The following is a 10,779-nucleotide window of genomic DNA, read 5'->3' on the forward strand; positions in this document are numbered from 1 at the left end:
CTCCTCCCCCCCTCTTAGCCGCACCCCTTCCTTGGAGGAAGGGGCAAGGCTGCGCCTCCCCCCTCTCCCCTGCCCCTATATATAGTGGAGGGGAGGGAGGGCATCCATACCTGAGCCCTTGGCGCCTCCCTCCCTTCCGTGACACCTCCTCCTCTCCCGTAGGTGCTTGGCGAAGCCCTGCAGGATTGCCACGCTCCTCCATCACCACCACGCCGTTGTGCTGCTGCTGGATGGAGTCTTCCTCAACCTCTCCCTCTCTCCTTGCTGGATCAAGGCGTGGGAGACATCGTCGAGCTGTACGTGTGTTGAACGCGGAGGTGCCGTCCGTTCGGCACTAGGATCATCGGTGATCTGAATCACGACGAGTACGACTCCATCAACCCCGTTCACTTGAACGCTTCCGCTTAGCGATCTACAAGGGTATGTAGATGCACTCTCCTTCCCCTCGTTGCTAGTCTCTCCATAGATAGATCTTGGTGACACGTAGGAAAATTTTGAATTTCTGCTACGTTCACCAACAGTGGCATCATGAGCTAGGTCTATTGCGTAGATTCTTTGCACGAGTAGAACACAAAGTAGTTGTGGGCGTCGATATTGTTCAATATGCTTGCCGTTACTAGTCTTATCTTGATTCGGCGGCATCGTGGGATGAAGCGGCCCGGACCAACCTTACACGTACGCTTACGTGAGACCGGTTCCACCGACAAACATGCACTAGTTGCATAAGGTGGCTGGCGGGTGTCTGTCTCTCCCACTTTAGTCGGATCGGATTCGATGAAAAGGGTCCTTATGAAGGGTAAATAGCAATTGGCATATCACGTTGTGGTTCATGCGTAGGTAAGAAACGTTCTTGCTAGAAACCCATAGCAGCCACGTAAAACATGCAAACAACAATTAGAGGACGTCTAACTTGTTTTTGCAGGGTATGCTATGTGATGTGATATGGCCAAAAGGATGTGATGAATGATATATGTGATGTATGAGATTGATCATGTTCTTGTAATAGGAATCACGACTTGCATGTCGATGAGTATGACAACCGGCAGGAGCCATAGGAGTTGTCTTTATTTATTTGTGACCTGCGTGTCAACTTAAACGTCATGTAATTACTTTACTTTATTGCTAACCGTTAGCCATAGTAGTAGAAGTAATAGTTGGCGAGGCAACTTCATGAAGACACGATGATGGAGATCATGATGATGGAGATCATGGTGTCATGCCGGTGACGATGATGATCATGGAGCCCCGAAGATGGAGATCAAAAGGAGCAAAGTGATGATGGCCATATCATGTCACTATTTGATTGCATGTGATGTTTATCATGTTTATACATCTTATTTGATTAGAACGACGGTAGTAAATAAGATGATCCCTTACAACAATTTCAAGAAGTGTTCTCCCCTAACTGTGCACCGTTGCGACAGTTCGTGTTTCGAAGCACCACGTGATGATCGGGTGTTAGATTCTAACGTTCACATACAACGGGTGTAAGACAGATTTACACACGCGAAACACTTAGGGTTAACTTGACGAGCCTAGCATGTACAGACATGGCCTCGGAACACGGAGACCGAAAGGTCGAGCATGAGTCGTATAGAAGATACGATCAACATGAAGATGTTCACCGATGATGACTAGTCCGTCTCACGTGATGATCGGACACGGCCTAGTTTGACTCGGATCATGTAATCACTTAGATGACTAGAGGGATGTCTATCTGAGTGGGAGTTCATAAGATGAACTTAATTATCCTGAACATAGTCAAAAGGATTTTGCAAATTATGTCGTAGCTCACGCTATAGTTCTACTGTTTAGATATGTTCCTAGAGAAAAATTAGTTGAAAGTTGATAGTAGCAATTATGCGGACTAGGTCCGTAAACTGAGGATTGTCCTCATTGCTTCATAGAAGGCTTATGTCCTTAATGCACCGCTCAGTGTGCTGAACCTCGAACGTTGTCTGTGGTTGTTGCGAACATCTGACATACACGTTTTGATAACTACGTGATAGTTCAGTTAAACGGTTTAGAGTTGAGGCACCAAAGACGTTTTTGAAACATCGCGAAACATATGAGATGTTTTGAGGGCTGAAATTGGGATTTCAGGCTCGTGCCCATGTCAAGAGGTATAAGACCTCCGATGACTTTCTTAACCTGCAAACTAAGGAGAAAAGCTCAATTGTTGAGCTTGTGCTCAGATTGTCTGAGTACAACAATCATTTGAATCGAGTGGGAGTTGATCTTCCAGATAAGACAGTGATGGTTCTCCAAAGTCATTGCCACCAAGCTGTTAGAGCTTCGTGATGAACTATAACATATCAGGGATAGATATGATGATCCTTGAGGTATTCGCGATGTTTGACACCGTGAAAGTAGAAATCAAGAAGGAGCATCAATTGTTGATGGTTGGTGAAACCACTAGTTTCAAGAAGGGCAAGGGCAAGAAGGGATACTTCATGAAACGGCAAATCAGCTGCTGCTCTAGTGAAGAAACCCAAGGTAAAACCCAAACCCGAGACTAAGTGCTTCTGTAATAAGGGGAACAACCACTAGAGCAGAATTACCCTAGATACTTGGTAGATAAGAAGGCTGGCAAGGTCGATAGAAGTATATTGGATATACATTGTGTTAATGTGTACTTTGCTAGTACTCCTAGTAGCACCAGGGTATTAGATACCGGTTCGGTTGCTAAGTGTTAGTAACTCGAAACAAAAGGCTACGAAATAAACGGAGACTAGCTAAAGGTGAGCTGACGATATGTGTTGGAAGTTTTTCCAAGCTTGATATGATCAAGCATCGCACGCTCCCTCTACCAAAGAGATTGGTGTTAAACCTAAATAATTGTTATTTGGTGTTTGCGTTGAGCATAGACATGATTGGATTACGTCTATCGCAATACGGTTATTCATTTAAGGAGAATAATGGTTACTCTGTTTATTTGAATAATACCTTCAATGGTCTTACACCTAAAATGAATGGTTTATTAAATCTCGATCGTAGTGATACACATGTTCATGCCAAAAGATAGTAATGATAGTACCACCTACTTGTGGCACTGCCACGTAAGTCATATCGGTATAAAACGCATGAAGAAGCTCCATATTGATGGATCTTTGGGCTCACTCGTTTTTGAAAAGTTTGAGACATGCGAACCATGTCTATTGGTGTATATGCATGAAGAAACTCCATGCAAATGGACCGTTTTGACTCACTTGATTTTGAATCACTTGGGACATGCAAATCATACCACATGGGCAAGATGACTGAAAAGCCTCGTTTTCAGTAAGATGGAACAAGATAGCAACTTGTTGGAAGTAACACATTTTGATGTGTGCAGTCCAATGAGTGCTGAGGCATGCAGTGAATATCGTTATGTTCTTACTTCACAGATGATTCGAGTAGATGTTGAGTATATTTACTTGATGAATCACGAGTCTGAATTATTGAAAGGTTCAAGTAATTTCAGTGTGAAGTTGAAAGATCGTCGTGACAAGAGGATAAAAGATCTATGATATGATCATAGAGATGAATATCTGAATCACGAGTTTGGCACAGAATTAAGACATTGTGGAAATTGTTTCACAACTGATACATCCTGGAACACCATAGTGTGATGGTGTGTCCAAACGTCATAGTTGCACCCTATTGGATATGGTGCATACCATGATGTCTCTTATCGAGTTACCACTATCGTTCATGGGTTAGGCATTAGAGACAACCACATTCACTTTAAATAGGGCACCACATAATTTCGTTGAGACGACACCGTATGAACTATGGTTTGGAGAAACCTAAGTTGCCGTTTCTTGAAAGTTTGGGGTTGTGACGCTTATGTGAAAAGGTTTCAGGTTGATAAGCTCGAAACCAAAGCAGATAAAATGCATCTTCATAGGACACCCAAAAACAGTTGAGTATACCTCCTAATTCAGATCCGAAAGCAATAGGGATTGTTTCTTGAATCGGGTCCTTTTTTGAGGAAAGGTTTCTCTCGAAAAGTTGAGTGGGAGGATGGTGGAGACTTGATGAGGTTATTGAACCGTCACTTCAACAAGTGTGTAGCAGGGCACAGGAAGTTGTTCCTGTGGCACGTACACCAACTGAAGTGGAAGCTTATGATAGTGATCATGAAACTTCGGATCGAGTCACTACCAAACCTCGTGGGATGACAAGGATGTGTACTACTTCAGAGTGGTACGTAATCCTGTCTTGGAAGTCATGTTGCTAGACAACAATGAACCTACAAGCTATGGAGAAGCGATGGTGGGCCCGGATTCCGATAAATGGCTCAAGGCCATAAAACCCGAGAGAGGATCCATGTATGAAAACAAAGTGTAGACTTTGGAAGAACTACTTGATGGTCGTAAGGCTGTTAGGTACATATGGATTTTGAAAGGAAGACAGACAATGATGGTAAGTGTCACCATTGAGAAAGCTCGACTTGTCGTTAAGATGTTTTTCGACAAGTTCAAGGAGTTGACTACGATGAGACTTTCTCACTCGTAGCGATGCTAAGAGTCTGTTGGAATTATATTAGCAATTACTGCATTATTTATGAAATCTTGCAGATAGGATGTCAAAACATTGTTTCCTCGACGATTCTTGAGGAAAGGTTGTATGTGATACAACCGGAAGGTTTTGTCTATCCTGAAATATGCTAATAAGTATGCAAAGCTCCAGCAATCCTTCTGAGGACTGGAGTGAGCATCTCGGAGTTGGAATGTATGCTTTGATGATGATCAAAGATTTTGGGTGTATACAAAGTTTATGAGAAACTTGTATTTCCAAAGAAGTGAGTGGGAGCACTATAGAATTTCTGATGAGTATATGTTGTTGACATATTAATGATCAGAAATGACGTAGAATTTCTGGAAAGCATATAGGGTTATTTGGAAAGTGTTTTCAATGGAAAACCTGGATTAAGCTACTTGAACATTGAGCATCAAGATCTATAAGGATAGATCAAAACGCTTAATAGTACTTTCAAATGAGCACATGCCTTGACGTGATCTTGAAGGTGTTCAAGATGGATCAGTCAAAGAAGGAGTTCTTGCCTGAGTTGTAAGGTATGAAGTTAAGACTTAAAGCTCGACCATGGCAGAATAGAGAGAAAGGAACGAAGGTCGTCCCCTATGCTTAAGACATAGGCTCTACAGTATGCTATGCTGTGTACCGCACCTGAAGTGTGCTTTACCATGAGTCAGTCAAGGGGTACAAGAGTGATCCAAGAATGGATCACAGGACAGCGGTCAAAGTTATCCTTAGTAACTAGTGGACTAAGGAATTTTCTCAATTATGGAGGTGGTAAAAGAGTTCGTCGTAAAGGGTTACGTCGATGCAAGCTTAACACCTATCCGGATAGCTCTGAGTAGAGATACCGGATACGTATAATGGAGCAACAATTTAGAATAGCTCCAAGTAGAACAGTTATTTGGAATAGCTCCAAATAGAACGTGGTAGCTGCATCTAGGAGATGACATAGAGATTTGTAAAGCACACACGGATCTGAAAGGTTCAGACCCGTTGACTATAACCTCTCTCACAAGCATAACATGATCAAACCCAGAACTCATCGAGTGTTAATCACATGGTAAATGTGAACTAGATTATTGACTCTAGTAAACTCTTTGGGTGTTAGTCACATGGGGATGTGACCTTGAGTGTTAATCACATATCGATGTGAACTAGATTATTGACTCTAGTGCAAGTGGGAGACTGTTGGAAATATGCCCTAGAGGCAATAATAAATTGATTATTATTATATTTCCTTGTTCATGATAATCGTTTATTATCCATGCTAGAATTGTATTGATAGGAAACTCAGATACATGTGTGGATACATAGACAACACCATGTCCCTAGTAAGCCTCTAGTTGACTAGCTCGTTAATCAATAGATGGTTACGGTTTCCTGACCATGGACATTGGATGTCGTTGATAACGAGGATCACATCATTAGGAGAATGATGTGATGGACAAGACCCAATCCTAAGCCTAGCACAAGATCATGTAGTTCGTATGCTAAAGCTTTTCTAATGTCAAGTATCATTTCCTTAGACCATGAGATTGTGCAACTCCCGGATACCGTAGGAGTGCTTTGGGTGTGCCAAACGTCACAACGTAACTGGGTGGCTATAAAGGTACACTACGGGTATCTCTGAAAGTGTCTGTTGGGTTGGCACGAATCGAGATTGGGATTTTGTCACTCCGTGTAAACGGAGAGGTATCTCTGGGCCCACTCGGTAGGACATCATCATAATGTGCACAATGTGACCAAGGGGTTGATCACGGGATGATGTGTTACGGAACGAGTAAAGAGACTTGCCGGTAACGAGATTGAACAAGGTATCGGTATACCGACGATCGAATCTCGGGCAAGTACCATACCGCTAGACAAAGGGAATTGTATACGGGATTGATTGAGTCCTTGACATCGTGGTTCATCCGATGAGATCATCGTGGAACATGTGGGAGCCAACATGGGTATCCAGATCCCGCTGTTGGTTATTGACCGGAGAACATCTCGGTCATGACTACATGTCTCCCGAACCCGTAGGGTCTACACACTTAAGGTTCGATGACGCTAGGGTTATAAAGGAAGTTTGTATGTGGTTACCGAATGTTGTTCGGAGTCCCGGATGAGATCCCGGACGTCACGAGGAGTTCCGGAATGGTCCGGAGGTAAAGATTTATATATAGGAAGTCCTGTTTCGGCCATCGGGACAAGTTTCGGGGTCATCGGTATTGTACCGGGACCACCGGAAGGGTCCCGGGGGCCCACCGGGTGGGGCCACCTGCCCCGGGGGGCACATGGGCTGTAGGGGGTGCGCCTTGGCCTACATGGGCCAAGGGCACCAGCCCCTAGAGGCCCATGCGCCAAGATATAGGAAAAAGGGGAGAGTCCTAAAGGGGGAAGGCACCTCCGAGGTGCCTTGGGGAGGATGGACTCCTCCCCCCCTCTTAGCCGCACCCCTTCCTTGGAGGAAGGGGCAAGGCTGCGCCTCCCCCCTCTCCCCTGCCCCTATATATAGTGGAGGGGAGGGAGGGCATCCATACCTGAGCCCTTGGCGCCTCCCTCCCTTCCGTGACACCTCCTCCTCTCCCGTAGGTGCTTGGCGAAGCCCTGCAGGATTGCCACGCTCCTCCATCACCACCACGCTGTTGTGCTGCTGCTGGATGGAGTCTTCCTCAACCTCTCCCTCTCTCCTTGCTGGATCAAGGCGTGGGAGACATCGTCGAGCTGTACGTGTTTTGAACGCGGAGGTGCCGTCCGTTCGGCACTAGGATCATCGGTGATCTGAATCACGACGAGTACGACTCCATCAACCCCGTTCACTTGAACGCTTCCGCTTAGCGATCTACAAGGGTATGTAGATGCACTCTCCTTCCCCTCGTTGCTAGTCTCTCCATAGATAGATCTTGGTGACACGTAGGAAAATTTTGAATTTGTGCTACGTTCACCAACAGCTATTGCGCGGGAATTCTATCCTTGCATGGTCAGAGGACCGCAGCCTGAAAATGCCGACCCATCCTTCTTATTATGGTGTCGTGATGACAATCTCTTCAAGTGCAACTTTCAGTTTGCCAAAGATTTTGTTGCCCAGAACACAAAAGACTATGGCCTCAACTTCAACCCTGGCCCTTCTGCTCCCAGATCTAATGGGACACGTGAAGCCAATGAAAACAGAATTGGCCCCTTTGCTTATTTCAATGGGCTTCCGTCTCACATTGCTGCTCAGAGAGCACTCTGATGGTGATGCTGATACTGAAGCTGCTCCCTCACCACCCAAGGAAAAGAAGAAGAAGAAGACAAAAGCTTCTAAGCCGTCTTCTTCACCAAAAGCTTCAGCAAAGAAGCCTTTGAGGATTGCATCGCCTGAATCCAGTGTGCAATCTGAGGACTTATCTCGTGTGTGCAAAAGGACCAAGAAGCCACTGCCCAAGAAGGCCACAGGACAACCACTGCCACGATTCGATGTGCTTCCCAATGAAGATGAAGCCATTGATCTTTCCAGTGATGAAGATCTTGCTGATGATGCTCTGGAAATGCTTATCAAGAGCAAGCAAGAAGCTGAAATCTTCAATAATCGGCCGCTCTTTGATGTTGATATTCTCAATAACTTCATCGATGAGTGGTTTGACAACCAGGACATCAGTATTGAAGATCTTCAGCTCCCAGTGGACATCAACGTTACCTTCCATGGTGCCATTGCTGGTGAATTGGCCTTGGCTCAAAAGATTGTCGAGCTGAAGAACAAGATTGATTATGAGAAGGCTCACTTCAAGAAGCACATGGGCAAGCTCAGTGTGGCTGATGTTCAAATCTTCAAGAAGATGATGCATGACCTCAAGGAGGAGTTCCACAAGAAACACATAGAAGCTAAAGGTTCAAGGCAGCGCATGAAGTATCTGGCTGAGAAATGTGTTCAAGCCCATAATGAAGCAAAGAAGCGTAAAGCTCTTGGGCGGCCTGGCATTGACCCCAGGATGGCTGCCAAGAAGAAGAAGACGGCTGAGACCCACACTACACCAAGGCGGGAAGAACCTTGTATTGTCTTCCCTGCCAGTATGACAGGCTCGAAGCCTAAGGTCCTCTCAGCAGCTTCTGAACTGAAGAACACAAGAGCAGCTGAAGCTGAAGCCAAGAAGCGCAAGCACAAGGACGCATCTGACGATGCTCCTTCTAAGAAGAAGCTGAAGACTAAGGACACTAAGTCTTCAAAGAGAGAGCATGCTGCAGCCTCTCAGCCACTCTTTGTTGAACCCATCTCTCTTGCTCCCCCTGCTGCCACAAATCAAGAGCGTCGAGTTGTACTCCACCAGCCTGCTTCCACAGAGGCTCATGAAGAAGAGCAAGTTCCAGCTGTTGACCCCAACGCAGCTGAAGACATTGATCATGAAGACAATGTTGTTGATGATGAAGTCCTTCCTCAGCTAGAGCATCAGTTGGTAACATCGCCTGCTCCAATGAGCAATGAATACATCAGCATTGGTCGTCCATTGACGCCAATTGCTCAGGATGATTCATGGGCTGAGCGCCCACAAGAATAAACCCCAGTTCGAGACGCAACACCCCATACTCCACCTACGCAAGTCACCAGCCCAATTGTGAATGATGACAACTACATGGAGACCACACCATCACCAAAGGTGTCGCCCGTGTTTCAGTGGCTTCGCAAAGGCCTCAGGCCATCGGTCTCCATGTCAACCATCCCAGAAGAAGATTCACACCAATCTAGCTCAGTGGCACGCCAAGTGTTCCCTGAAGAGAATCCTTCTGCGATGGTTTCTAAGTCTGAAGCCAAAGCTACTGAAGACATTCCGGCTGCATCAGTCGATGAAGAAACTAGAAGAAGAGAGAGAGTTGCTACACCTCCTGTTCCAGATCAAGTCATTCTCGAGGAGAATGTGACTGTGCAAGACCCTCCGATCGTTGACCATATGGAGGTTGAGAATGATGGGGCTGCCACAACTACTGTTGAAGCCAATGACCCTGTCTTGGCTGAAGATCATGTGGAGCCTGAAGCCAATGTGAACCCTGAAGCTTCTGTCACGCTGGTCCCCACTGACGGTGCTCTCCCTCCCCCAAGGCCTCACACTATTGAAACGGCTTACAATCGTGAGGGGGAGTTGGTCACTGTTCGCTGGCCCATTCTGGTTCCTCCCACTGGTCCAGGGCCCCAATAAGATTATCATGTGCAGCAGCGACCACAAGTACAGAAGCCCAAGCCAAGACTGCCAAGATTTCCAGGTGCTGCAACAGCCCCAAGATCCTTCAGTATCAATAGCTTCAGAGCCCACAACACCTTCTTTGACAGTGACAAGAATCCCTACTCGAAGCCAAGGATCTCCTCTGATCGCTTCTGGAGCCACCAACAGCGCAGCTACTACTCTTGTGTTCTCTACAACCAAGAGCGAATCTGCCCTCACATGCACCTTGATTGTGAAGCTATGGCTGGGCTCCCTTGTCTTGAGGAAGCTATGGATTGCTTTCATGATGCTGGCCTTCTGGAATTCGTCACAGCCAAAGAGCACTGGAATGAAGAGCTTCTGCTGCAGTTCTATGCTACTCTTCACATTCGTGGATACAACAGGAATCCAAAGACATGGACCCTTGAGTGGATGACAGGTGATGTGCATCATGAATCCAAAGCTCAGGACATCATTGAGCTCACCTCACTGCCCACTCTAGGTGAATTGTACGAACCTAGTTGTCAGCGCCACACAGAAGGACTGCAGAGCATTTTTCAGTGGCCTGAACCCAATATGAGTCAGATGCTCAGCGTGATGAAGCCATTGCCCCGTGATGCAGAATATCCAAAGGAATTCTTTGTCCAGGACCTCGAGTACTTGCCCTGCATAGTTTATCATATCCTAAGGCATACTCTCTGGCCAATCAAGGGACATTCTTCTGAAGCCAAACTTGAAGGCGCCATGAAGACATTGATTTTCTATATCGTCAATGGCATCAAGTTCAACTTCCAGGATTTCTTCATCAGACAGCTTGCCGCATCTGGGATTGATCTTTTTGGCTTGAAGTTTTACGCTCGATGGGTGATGCGCCTAATCAAGCTTCATTCAACTGTCAACTATCAGCCTTCTGCATGTAACCATCTGGTTTTCTTGCCTGAGGTTGATCTGTCTGTTGAAGCCATCTACCCTAAGCCTGCCAAGGAGCCAATATATCTTCACAATGCTGATCATCAAAGCTTCACATATCAAATTGAAGGAGTCCATGTTCCTAATGCTGTTGTTCCTGCTTATCCGCTTGCTGGAAATGTGCGCC

This window comes from Triticum aestivum, chromosome 2B (genome assembly GCF_018294505.1).
Source record: "Triticum aestivum cultivar Chinese Spring chromosome 2B, IWGSC CS RefSeq v2.1, whole genome shotgun sequence".
Lineage (NCBI taxonomy): Eukaryota > Viridiplantae > Streptophyta > Magnoliopsida > Poales > Poaceae > Triticum > Triticum aestivum.